Below are 13,598 nucleotides of genomic sequence, written 5' to 3'. Positions count from 1 at the left end.
TGTAATTATTCTAATTGTCAGAGTATTACTAAATATTCTTGGTGTAATCATTTTGATTGCTACAGTATGTGATTTAAAATACTCATGATGGAATCATTTTGATTGTTTGAGTATCTCCTATGGAATACATTGGGCAGAATCATTCTAATTGTTCATTATTCCTGACGAAACCACTGGTGAAATCATTTTGATTGTCAGAATTCAGGTCAAGTTCATGTTATATTAAGTTTTAATTCAAGCTCACGTTCATGTTATGTTCAAGTTAACGTTCATGTTACGTTTCAAATTCACATTCAGTTCACATTTCAATTCACATTGTTCATGTTTAGTTTCCATTCGAGTTCAGTTATGTTCACATTCATACTCAAGTTCAGTTTATTGAACAAGATTTCAAGTTCATGTATTTTACGTTCATTTTATGTTCAAGTTCACGTTCATGTTATGTTCAAATTCACGTTAATGTCAAGTCTCAAGTTCACATTCATGCTTTGTCACTTCAAGTCAAATCTTAGTTTCAAGCCCATGTTATGTTAAGTTTCAAGTTCAGTTCATCTTTTAGTTCAAGTTGTGTCAGTTCATGCCATGCTATGTCAAGTTATGTTATGCTTATTATTGACTTTAATTGTGCATTCATGCCTTTAGTGCCATGCATGCATAATTAACCTATATCGGAGTTTACTATTAACTTGCTGAGATTTGTAATCAAATATCACTGTGGTAGTCCCAACTGCCATTCTCCCCGAATAGTAGGTGATGTGTCAGAACCAGAGCAAGAAGAGGACACTTGTAGATTGAAGGAGGTTGACTAAATGCCACAGACGTGATGTGGAGCTTACAGCCTCTATAGTTAAGTTTTTGGACAGTATTCTAGCATCATTAGTCGAGTTACGTGAGTTACTCGATGAACTAGCTCAACAATGTATTTTGATAATGTAATTATGGAGCCCAATCTCCATTGTTTTGAGATTACAGACTTCTAAGACACATACTGTAATCGTGGATATTTATTTTGTTAAGTACGCATAGATTATGTTTTAACTATTTGGGATATTATAAGTTTGATGCATAGTATTGCTAAAAAGAAAAAAAAAATTATCCCCTGTAAATATTGCATAATGCTAGACGCCTGTTAGGAATATTGTATCTTATATGTCATGAATGGGGGCAGGTAACCTTATGTTGCATGTCATGACACTTCAAATGCCTATCCGATCCCATGTGGAATCTGGGGCATCATAGAAACACTTCAAATGTATTTAAACTGAAATGTTACAATACTGTCCTTTCAACACTAGATATTGAATAGACTAAGGTACTTCCTTTATCCAACAATGAAATCCCTATTTACCTATAGCCAACTTTGCTAAGTGATGAGCACTTGCATTACACTCTCTATGAACAAACGTGACTTGCCATTCTCTTTTCAATTTCAACATCTCCTTGATATCTTCCATGAGCTGACCATAGTAAGCCAATTTAAGCCCCTCTTGATTGATAGCATTAATCACAGTAAGAGCATCCCCTTCAAAATTGACGTTTGAGAAACCAAGCTCTAAACACAATGTAACATGCTGCCACAAAGCCAAGCATTCGGCTACAACTGGCTGAAATTCACCAAATTGCTGTGGACATGCTGAAGCCATTACCACAGTTTGTAATAACAACCCCAACGCCGTTCTTTCTTTCCTTAGACTTACTTCACAGTTGCATCAAAGTTTTCTTTATAAACACCACCTTGTTGTGAGCATTGCCTGTGCTGAAAAATGAGAATCATCGGGATTACTATAGTCTGCAAAATGAGAATCAGAAGGTGTAATGGTCCAGATGAAGTTATGTATCATATAAGATGCACTAATAATATAACGTTGCCGAGTTGGAAGGTATTCGGGCATGTTTATTAAAATTCAAAAAAGTTTCTTCAACACACACAGAGTTCGTTCAATGACATTGTGAACGGATGAATGCCAAAAATTAAATAGATCTTTATATCCTTTGAAGGTATGATTTTCATAACGTTATGATCGGTGGTACCTCACCCTTGGATACGGTGATATAAATCTCTCGATATAGGGAAATGCAGAATCTACTAAATAATAATAACCTAAGAATGTAGTAGAACATTCAACTTTTTTAACATGGTATATAGAAATAACCGCAAACTTGGAAGGCAAATTAAATAATGTGTATACTTACCATTTTGAGGCCATGGAAAATTGTTGCCTAGACGTCTTAATGCATCGATTAAAATGCGAGCATCATGGGCAGTACCCTCCCACCCGACATATCTAAATGTGAATTTCATATCGAAATCACAGACACACAAGACATTTTGGGCAATCCATTGATACTGATTTAGATACGCATTAGTTACAGAAGTAGGCACAATAGCATCAATGATGATACCATCCATTGCACCATGAAAATTCTGCAGATTTTTGCTAAATTCTCAGACAACTTCAAAATGAAGATGAAAACAAGAAATGGCATATGTAAAGTGCACTTTCCACATGCATTAACCTATGAAAGTTTGAGATGAAAAAAAAAAAAGTTACCTTAAACCACATATAATGATTGGGGTTTCCTTGGATATAAGGCATCACCCCAGTCGTCTAAGTTGGTTTGATCAATTGACGCGGGGGGTGACATAATGCTCACATTACTACTTAGACATTTTGATTGACATTTTCAACCGAATTTTGAAACAGGTTAGCCACATTTTGTTGCACCACACCATGTCCAACGTTGTAGCAAAAAGTTCCTAATGCTTCCTCAACCGTGACCTCTCGTGATGAATCACACAAGGTCACATCTCTACCTAGGCGATCGCATAAGGCCCGAAATGCATATACCTCTGTTTGAAATATCTCATAACTGTTGTCTGGATGTCCATTCAAGACCACAATGATGTATTGGTATCCACGCAACCTAATGTTATGTTGTGGCCTGGGCATAGGAGGTTGGGCATTCAGTTGTTGGTCTGCCGTGGCAAGAGTTAGAAGGGAAAGTTGTTCATATACATAATGGTCATGCTTCTTCGTGCATCTCATTCTGCCCATCTATCATGGTCAAATTTATTTGAGGGGTTACTACTAGAGCCCTCATTGCTTACATCGTTAAAATTGGTGTTTACCCCCATCGTTCATATTGATGTTTAAGTCATCATTGATTTCGGTGTGTTCAACATCAGTCTGCCAATTATCATTGTCTGTTTTGCGATGGATTGACAAAAATGTCCACTCAAAAATTTTTAGGCAAAAATAATTATATATTAGCATACTAGAAAAAACATATAAAAAGCAAATTAATATAACATTAGCAAATTTGAAAACTACAACTTATAAAGATAAGTTAAAAAATAATGGTGGGGGTCGTCTTAGTGTAGTCAGCGTAGCAACATGACCCACTGTAATCTCAGCCATGGAGTCATATGCTAGAAGATAGATAGAATATTAGGATCCATAAAAGCTTTCACTGCACGAAGATGAACCTCTGGTGGTAGGGAGGTGTAATGTCCTACAAAAACTTCCTACACTCTGCAAAAGTTTGCATTAGACCCTACACTTCCATCCTCGCTTCTACTACGCTTTGAAGAGCATGCCTCATAAATCTTAGCATCCAACTCAATCCTGTAGCAACGTTGCTGCTATTGTCTCGATGGTATTGCTAAGCTCTGATACGATTGACGATCGGGCTGGGTACCTATGTCTCCTAAAAGAATTCCCAAACTGCATCAACCCTCTGTGAGGTAAGCTGACTCTCAATTCATCCTCCAACTGCTACTCCTCCTCTATAGAGGAGGGTTCCTACATTGATGCAAAAAACAGCAACCCTGTGGCAACCGATTGGCCAAAAATCGCACAGAGGACATCATAGTTGTGACAACCGTTAGTCTTGAACTTCTTCCACGGGATACTCTTAGCCCGACATAATCACATTTGACACCACCAAATCAATAAGTCTTTCCTTAAAGCTAGTTGTACTCTTATCTCTTGATCTAGCAAAATAATCCTCTAAGGTTCACACAATCTATAGCTCCAAATCTGATTAGATTCATCTTCCTAACTTGCGCTCCAAATACGATATCACCTTGTTTTGAAGGTATGTGGATTCGATACCTTCAACTCTAGTAAAGCTTCATCTCCTAATGTCTCCCATCCAAAAACCAGATTCAATCTAAGCTCCATTTTCTTAAAGCTGTAGACCCATAACGTCATATATGAGTAACATATATACTAAGCCTATAGAATTCAAATGCTAATCGGAATTTTTTCTCATTGTCTTCAATTTCTAAAACCTCCACTCTCTTGAATAATCCAAGATTGTTAACTTCCTCCATTAGAGACTTCTGTTCTAGTTCCATGATATGGACAGCTCAGCCATGTTGCCTTTATTTTGTGGCCAATGCTATCATGCTTTCCTACTTCGACACTTTAGTTTGTTCAAGCCTAAATATCGCTAATTCAAGCCGTAAAAGAACATTGAAATTTCAATCCTATTTTTTGGTACAACTACTAGGGACATGTTGGTTTAACCTAGAGATAGATTGGTTAATACCACCTGTGACGCCCTCATATTCTGCTTAGGATTAGACGAACATTTGACTTGTCGAAACATGTAACACAAGATTACCAACCCTCGTTTATGACAGATAAAGATGCACTATACCTATACGCCCCTTATCTAGCCTTGGTTAACCTCGTAGCTGGAGTTAAGGGCATTCATCAACTTATTAGTGGTTCATCATCTTTAGACCATCTTCCAAACTAAATTTCAATTTTAAATTCTTTCTCTCCTTTTTTATATGGGCTTTATTACTCTTATTGTTTTGTTTTGCATCGTTCTTTGAGTGAATTAGACGATTAGAATTGATACACCACATTTCAATACAAGGAAAGTCATTCCAATGCCCAGGTCACAGCCAATCGCCACCTAGCTGCCCCTCGATGTGCATTGCAACTAATCGGACTCTACCCTATGACGTTTACACTATTTTCTTAAGTAAAATAGTAGCAAATGCATCCCACCAAAACCGTCGAAATTCAATTTTAGCATTGGATGAATTGACTCAAACAAAGCCTTTTTTTCCTTCATTCTTCCAATTGTAAACCACAGCTGCCATACGATCGGTTTCCCTCAAGCCCAAGACGTGCCATACTCCCCTTATCTTGCTTTGGATAAGCTTGTAATCGGAATTCAGGTCATTAATCAACTTACAAGTGATTAGTCATCTCTAGGCCATGTTTAGAGATTGATTTCCTTCTTAACTCTTTCCCACAATTTTTATATGGACATTAATTCTTTTATTGTTGTTTCCCATCATTCTTAGAGCAGAATAGAATATTGGACTTGGATCCACCACATTTCAATACAAGGAAAGTCATTCCAATGCCAAACTCACTGCCAATCGCGAACTAGGTCCACGCCTTTGCGCGTTGCAACGAATCGGACTATAGCCTATGCCATTTACACCATTTTCTCACGGGAAATCTCATCAAATACATCCCACATTTACCGTCGTAACTCAGTTCTAGCATTGGAACGATTGACTCTAAGAAACCTGTCTTTTCTGTCATTATTCGAATTTTACTCCACAGATCCCATACCATTGGTTTCCCCGATACCCAAGATGTGCCATACGGCACTTATCTAGCCTTGGTGAAGCTCGTAATTGGAGTTAAGGGCATTCATCGACTTACAAGTGGTTAATCATCTTTAAACCATCTTCCAAACTAAATTTCAATTTTAATTCTTTCTCTCCTTTTTTATATGGGCTTTATTACTCTTATTGTTTTGTTTTGCATCGTTCTTTGAGTGAATTAGACGATTAGACTTGATACACCACATTTCAATACAAGGAAATTCATTCCAATGCCCAGGTCACTGCCAATCGCCACCTAGGTGCCCCTCCATGTGCATTGCAGCTAATCGGACTCTACCCTATGCCGTTTACACCATTTTCTCAAGTAAAATAGTAGCAAATGCATCCCACCTTAACCGTCGAAACGCAATTCTTGCAATGGACGAATTGACTCAAAGAAAGCAATTTTTGTCGTTCATTCTTCCAATTGTAAACCACAACTGCCATACGATCGGTTTCCATCAAGCCCAAGACGTGCCATACTCCCCTTAACTTGCTTTGGTTAAGCTTGTAACCGGAATTCCAGTCATTAATCAACTTACTAGTGATTAGTCATTTCTCAACCATGTTTATAGATTGATTTCCTTTTTAATTCTTTCCCACCAATTTTATATGGACATGAATACTTTTATTGTTGTTTCCCATCATTCTTAGAGCGGAATAGAATATTGTACTTGGATCCACCACATTTCAATACAAGGAAAGTCATTCCAACACCAAAGTCACCGCCAGTCACGGACTATAGCCTATACCGTTTACACCGTTTTCTCACGGGAAATCTCATTAAATACATCCCCCCTTTAGCGTCGTAACTCTATTCTAGCGTTGGACTAATTGACTCTAAGAAACCAATATTTTCTTTCATTCTTCAAATTTTAGCCAACAGATGCCATACCATTGGTTTCCCTCTCGCCCAAGTTGTGCCATACGCCCCTTATCTAGCCTTGGTTAACCTCGTAACTGGAGTTAAGGGCATTCATCAACTTACTAGTGGTTAATCATATTTAGACCATCTTCCAAACTAAATTTCAATTTTAATTCTTTCTCTCCTTTTTATATGGGCTTTATTACTCTTATTGTTTTGTTTTGCATCATTCTTTGAGTGAATTAGACGATTACACTTGATACACCACATTTCAATACAAGGAAAGTCATTCCAACGCCCAGGTCACAGCCAATCGTCACCTAGGTGCCCCACGATGTGCATTGCAACTAATCGGACTCTACCCTATGCCATTTACACTATTTTCTTATGTAAAATAGTAGCAAATGCATCCCACCATAACCGTCGAAATTTAGTTCTAGCATTGGATGAATTGACTCAAACAAAGCCTTTTTTTCCTTCATTCTTCCAATTGTAAACCACAGCTGCCATACGATCGGTTTCCCTCAAGCCCAAGACGTGCCATAGTCCCCTTATCTTGCTTTGGATAAGCTTGTAACCGGAATTCAGGTCATTAGTCAACTTACAAGTGATTAGTCATCTCTAGGCCATGTTTAGAGATTGATTTCCTTCTTAACTCTTTCCCACAATTTTTATATGGACATTATTTCTTTTATTGTTGTTTCCCATCATTCTTGGAGCGGAATAGAATATTGGACTTGAATCCACCACATTTCAATACAAGGAAAGTCATTCCAATGCCAAACTCACCGCCAATCGCGAACTAGGTCCACGCCTTTGCGCTTTGCAACGAATCGGACAATAGCCTATGCCATTTACACCATTTTCTCACGGGAAATCTCATCAAATTCATCCCACATTTACCATCGTAACTCAGTTCTAGCATTGGAACGATTGACACTAAGAAACCTGTCTTTTCTGTCATTATTCGAATTTTACCCCACAGATCCCATACCATTGGTTTCCCCGATACCCAAGATGTGCCATACACCCTTATCTAGCCTTGGTGAAGCTCGTAACTGGAGTTAAGGGCATTCATCGACTTACAAGTGGTTAATCATCTTGAAACCATCTTGCAAACTAAATTTCCATTTTAAATCTTTCTCTCCTTTTTAATATGGGCTTTATTACTCTTATTGTTTTGTTTTGCATCGTTCTTTGAGTCAATTAGACGATTAGACTTGATACACCACATTTCAATACTAGGAAATTCATTCCGAAGCACAGGTCACTGCCAATCGCCACCTAGGTGCCCCTCGATGTGCATTGCAGCTAATCGGACTCTACCCTATGCCGTTTACACCATTTTCTCCAGTATAATAGTAGCAAATGCATCCCACCTTAACCGTCGAAACACAATTCTTGCAATGGAGGAATTGACTCAAAGAAAGCAATTTTTGTCATTCATTCTTCCAATTGTAAACCACAGCTGCCATACGATCGGTTTCTGTCGAGCCCTAGACGTGCCATACTCCCCTTAACTTGCTTTGGTTAAGCTTGTAACCGGAATTCCAGTCATTAATCAACTTACAAGTGATTAGTCATTTCTCAACCATGTTTAAAGATTGATTTCCTTTTTAATTCTTTCCCACTATTTTTATATGGACATTAATACTTTTATTATTGTTTCCCATCATTCTTAGAGCGGAATAGAATATTGGGCTTGGATCCACCACATTTCAATACAAGGAAAGTCATTCCAACGCCAAAGTCACCGCCAATCGCGAACTAGGGGCACCCGTTTGCACATTGCAACGAATCGGACTATAGCCTATGCCATTTACACCATTTTCTCACAGGAAATCTCTTCGAATACATCCCACATTTACCGTCGTAACTCAGCTCTAGCATTGGATCAAATGACTCTAAGAAACCTGTCATTTCTTTCATTCTTATAATTTTTGCCCCCAGATGCCATACCATTATTTTCCCTCATGGCCAAGATGTGCCATACGCCCCTTATCTAGCCTTGGTGAAGCTCGTAACTGGAATTAAGGGCATTCATCGACTTACAAGTGGTTAATCATCTTTAAACTATCTTCCAAACTAAATTTCGATTTTAATTCTTTCTCTCCTTTTTTATATGGGCTTTATTACTCTAATTGTTTTGTTTTGCATCTTTCTTTGAGTGAATTAGACCAATAGACTTGATACACCACATTTCAATACAAGGAAATTCATTCCAACGCCCAGGTCACTACCAATCACCACCTAGGTGCCCCTCGATGTGCATTGCAACTAATCGGACTCTACCCTATGCCGTTTACACCATTTTCTCAAGTAAAATAGTAGCAAACGCATCCCACCTTAACCGTCGAAACGCAATTCTTGCAATGGATGAATTGACTCAAAGAAAGCAATTTTTGTCGTTCATTCTTCCAATGGTAAACCATAGCTGCCATACGATGGGTTTCCGTTAAGCCCAAGACGTGCCATACTCCCCTTAACTTGCTTTGGTTAAGCTTGTAACCAGAATTCCAGTCATTAATCAACTTACAAGTGATTAGTCATTTCTCAACCATGTTGATACATTGATTTCCTTTTTAATTCTTGCCCACCATTTTTATATGGACATTAATACTTTTATTGTTGTTTCCCATCATTCTTAGAGCGGAATAGAATATTGGACTTGGATCCACCACATTTCAATACAAGGAAAGTCATTCCAATGCGAAAGTCACTGTCAATCGCGAACTAGGTGCACCCGTTTGCACATTGCAACGAATCAGACTATAGCCTATGCCGTTTACACCGTTTTCTCACAGGAAATCTCTTCGAATACATCCCACATTTACCGTCGTAACTCAGCTCTAGCATTGGATCAAATGACTCTAAGAAACCTGTCTTTTCTTTCATTCTTATAATTTTTGCCCGCAGATGCCATACCATTGTTTTCCCTCATGGCCAAGATGTGCCATACGCCCCTTATCTAGCCTTGGTGAAGCTTGTAACTGGATTTAAGGGCATTCATCAACTTACAAGTGGTTAATCATCTTTAAACCATCTTCCAAACAAAATTTTGATTTTAATTCTTTCTCTCCTTTTTTATATGGGCTTTATTACTCTAATTGTTTTGTTTTGCATCGTTCTTTGAGTGAATTAGATGATTAGACTTGATACACCACATTTCATTACATGGAAAGTCATTCCAACACCCAGGTCACAGCCAATCGCCACCTACGTGCCCGTTGATGTGCATTGTAGCTAATCGGACTCTACCCTATGCCGTTTACACCATTTTCTTAATTAAAATAGCAGCAAATGCATCCCACCTTAACCATCGAAATGCAATTCTTGCAATGGACGAATTGACTCAAAGAAACCCTTTTTGTCCTTCTTTCTTCCAATTGTAAACCACAGCTGCCATACGATCGGTTTCCCTCAAGCCCAAGACGTGCCATACTCCCCTTATCTTGCTTTGGTTAAGCTTGTAACTGGAATTCAAGTCATTAATCAACTTACAAGTGATTAGTCATCTCTAAACCATGTTTATAGATTGATTTCCTTCTTAATTCTTTCTCACCATTTTTATATGGACGTTAACAGTTTGATTGTTGTTTCCCATCATTCTTACGGCGCAATAGAATATTGGACTTGGATCCACCACATTTCAATACAAGGAAAGTCATTCCAACGCCAAAGTCACCGCCAATCACGAACTAGAGGCAGCCCTTTGCGCATTGCAACGAATCGGACTCTACCCTATGCCATTTACACGATTTTCTTAATTAAAATAGTAGCGAATGCCTCCGACCTTAACTGTCGAAACGCAATTCTTGCAATGGACGAATTGACACAAAGAAACCCTTTTTGTCCTTCGTTCTTCCAATTGTAAACGACAGCTGCCATACGATCGGTTTCCCTCAAGCCCAAGACGTGCCATACTCCCCTTATCTTGCTCTGATTAAGCTTGTAACCGGAATTCAAGTCATTAATTAACTTATTAGTGATTAGTCATCTCTAAACCATGTTTATAGATTAATTTCCTTCTTAATTCTTTCCCACCATTTTTATATGGACGTTAATAGTTTTATTGTTGTGGAACGTCATTCTTACGGCGCAATAGAATATTGGACTTGGATCCACCACATTTCAATACAAGGAAAGTCATTCCAACGCCAAAGTCACCGCTAATCACGAACTAGAGGCACCCCTTTGCGCATTGCAACGAATCGGACTATAGCCTATACCGTTTACACCGTTTTCTCACTGGAAATCTCATTAAATACATCCCCCCTTTACCGTCAGAACTCTATTCTAGCGTTGGACTGATTTACTCTAAGAAACCAGTCTTTTCTTCCATTCTTCAAATTTTAGCCAACAGATACCATACCATTGGTTTCCCTCTTGCCCAAGTTGTGCGATACGCCCATTATCTAGCCTTGGTTAACCTCGTAACTGGAGTTAAGGGCATTCATCAACTTACTAGTGGTTAATGATCTTTAGACCATCTTCCAAACTAAATTTCAATTTTAATTCTTTCTCTCCTTTTTTATATGGGCTTTATTACTCTTATTGTTTTGTTTTGCATCGTTCTTTGAGTGAATTAGACGATTAGACTTGATACCCCACATTTCAATACAAGGAAATTCATTCCGACGCCCAGGTCACTGCCAATCGCCACCTAGGTGCCCCTCAATGTGCATTGCAGCTAATCGGACTCTACCCTATGCCGTTTACACCATTTTGTCAAGTAAAATAGTAGCAAATGCATCCCACCTTAACCGTCGAAACGTAATTCTTGCTATGGATGAATTGACTCAAAGAAAGCAATTTTTGCCCTTCATTCTTCCAATTGTAAACCACACCTGCCATACGATCGGTTTCCCTCCAGCCCAAGACGTGCCATACTCCCCTTATCTTGCTTTGGTTAAGCCTGTAACCAGAATTGAAGTCTTTAATCAACTTACAAGTGATTAGTCATCTCTAAACCATGTTTATAGATTGATTTCCTTCTTAATTCTTTCTCACCATTTTTATATGGACATTAATAGTTTTATTGTTGTTTCCCATCATTCTTACGGCGCAATAGAATATTGGACTTGGATCCACCACATTTCAATACAAGGAAGGTCATTCCAAGGCCAAAGTCACCGCCAATCTCGAACTAGAGGCACCCCTTTGCGCATTGCAACGAATCGGACTATAGCCTATGCCGTTTACACCGTTTTCTCATGAGAAATCTCATTAAATACATCCCCCCTTTACCGTCGTAACTCTATTCTAGTGTTGGACAAATTGACTCTAAGAAACCTGTCTTTTCTTTCATTCTTCAAATTTTAGCCAACATATGCCAAACCATTGGTTTCCCTCTCGCCCAAGTTGTGCCGTACGCCCCTTATCTAGCCTTGGTTAACCTCGTAACTAGAGTTAAGGGCATTCATCAACTTACTAGTGGTTAATGATCTTTAGACCATCTTCGAAACTAAATTTCAATTTTAATTCTTTCTCTCCTTTTTTATATGGGCTTTATTACTCTTATTCTTTTGTTTTGCATCGTTCTTTGAGTGGATTAGACGATTAGACTTGATACACCACATTTCAATACAAGCAAATTCATTCCGACACCCAGGTCACTGCCAATCGCCACCTAGGTGCCCCTCAATGTGCATTGCAGTTAATCGGACTCTACCCTATGTCGTTTACACCATTTTCTCAAGTAAAATAGTAGCAAATGCATCCCACCTTAACCGTCGAAAAGCAATTCTTGCTATGGACAAATTGACTCAAAGAAAGCAATTTTTGTCCTTCATTCTTCCAATTGTAAACCACAGCTACCATACGATCGATTTCCGTCAAGCCCAAGACGTGCCATACTCCCTTTATCTTGCTTTGGTTAAGCTTGTAACCGGAATTCAGGTCATTAATCAACTTAATAGTGATTAGTCATTTCTTAGCCATGTTTAGAGATTGATTTCCTTCTTAACAGTTTCCCACAATTTTTATATGGAAATTTATACTTTTATTGTTGTTTCCCATCATTCTTAGAGCGGAATAGAATATTGGACTTGGATCCACCACATTTCAATACAAGGAAGGTCATTCCAAGGCCAAAGTCACCGCCAATCTCGAACTAGAGGCACCCCTTTGCGCATTGCAACGAATCGGACTATAGCCTATGCCGTTTACACCGTTTTCTCATGAGAAATCTCATTAAATACATCCCCCCTTTACCGTCGTAACTTTATTCTAGCGTTGGACAAATTGACTCTAAGAAACCTGTCTTTTCTTTCATTCTTCAAATTTTAGCCAACAGATGCCATACCATTGGTTTCCCTCTCGCCCAAGTTGTGCCATACGCACCGTATCTAGCCTTGGTTAACCACGTGACTGGGGTTAAGGGGCATTCATCAACTTACAAGTGGTTAATCATGTTAAACCATCTTCCAAACTAAATTTCAATTTTAATTCTTTCTCTCCTTTTTTATATAGGCTTTATTACTCTTATTGTTTTGTTTTGCATCGTTCTTTGACTGAATTAGACGATTAGACTTGATACACCACATTTCAATCCAAGGAAATTCATTCCGACGCGCAGGTCACTGCCAATCGCCACCTAGGTGCCCCTCGATGTGCATTGCAGCTAATCGGACTCTACCCTATGCCGTTTACACCATTTTCTCAAGTAAAATAGTAGCAAATGCATCCTACCTTAACCGTCAAAACGCAATTCTTGCAATGGACGAATTGACTCAAAGAAAGCAATTTTTGTCCTTCATTCTTCCAATTGTAAACCACAGCTGCCATACGATCGTTTTCCGTCAAGCCCAAGACGTGCCATACTCCCCTTATCTTGCTTTGGTTAAGCTTGTAACCGGAATTCCAGTCATTAATCAACTTACAAGTGATTAGACATCTCTCAACCATGTTTATAGATTGATTTCCTTTTTAATTCTTTCCCACCGTTTTTATATGGACTTTAATACTTTTATTGTTGTTTCCCTTCGTTCTTAGAGCGGAATAGAATATTGGACTTGGATCCACCACATTTCAATACAAGGAAACACACTACCAATCGCAAACTAGGTGCACCCCTTTGCACATTGCAACGAATCG

Source organism: Carya illinoinensis, chromosome 13 (genome assembly GCF_018687715.1).
Source record: "Carya illinoinensis cultivar Pawnee chromosome 13, C.illinoinensisPawnee_v1, whole genome shotgun sequence".
Taxonomy (NCBI): Eukaryota; Viridiplantae; Streptophyta; class Magnoliopsida; order Fagales; family Juglandaceae; genus Carya; species Carya illinoinensis.
This window is presented reverse-complemented; position numbering follows the sequence as displayed.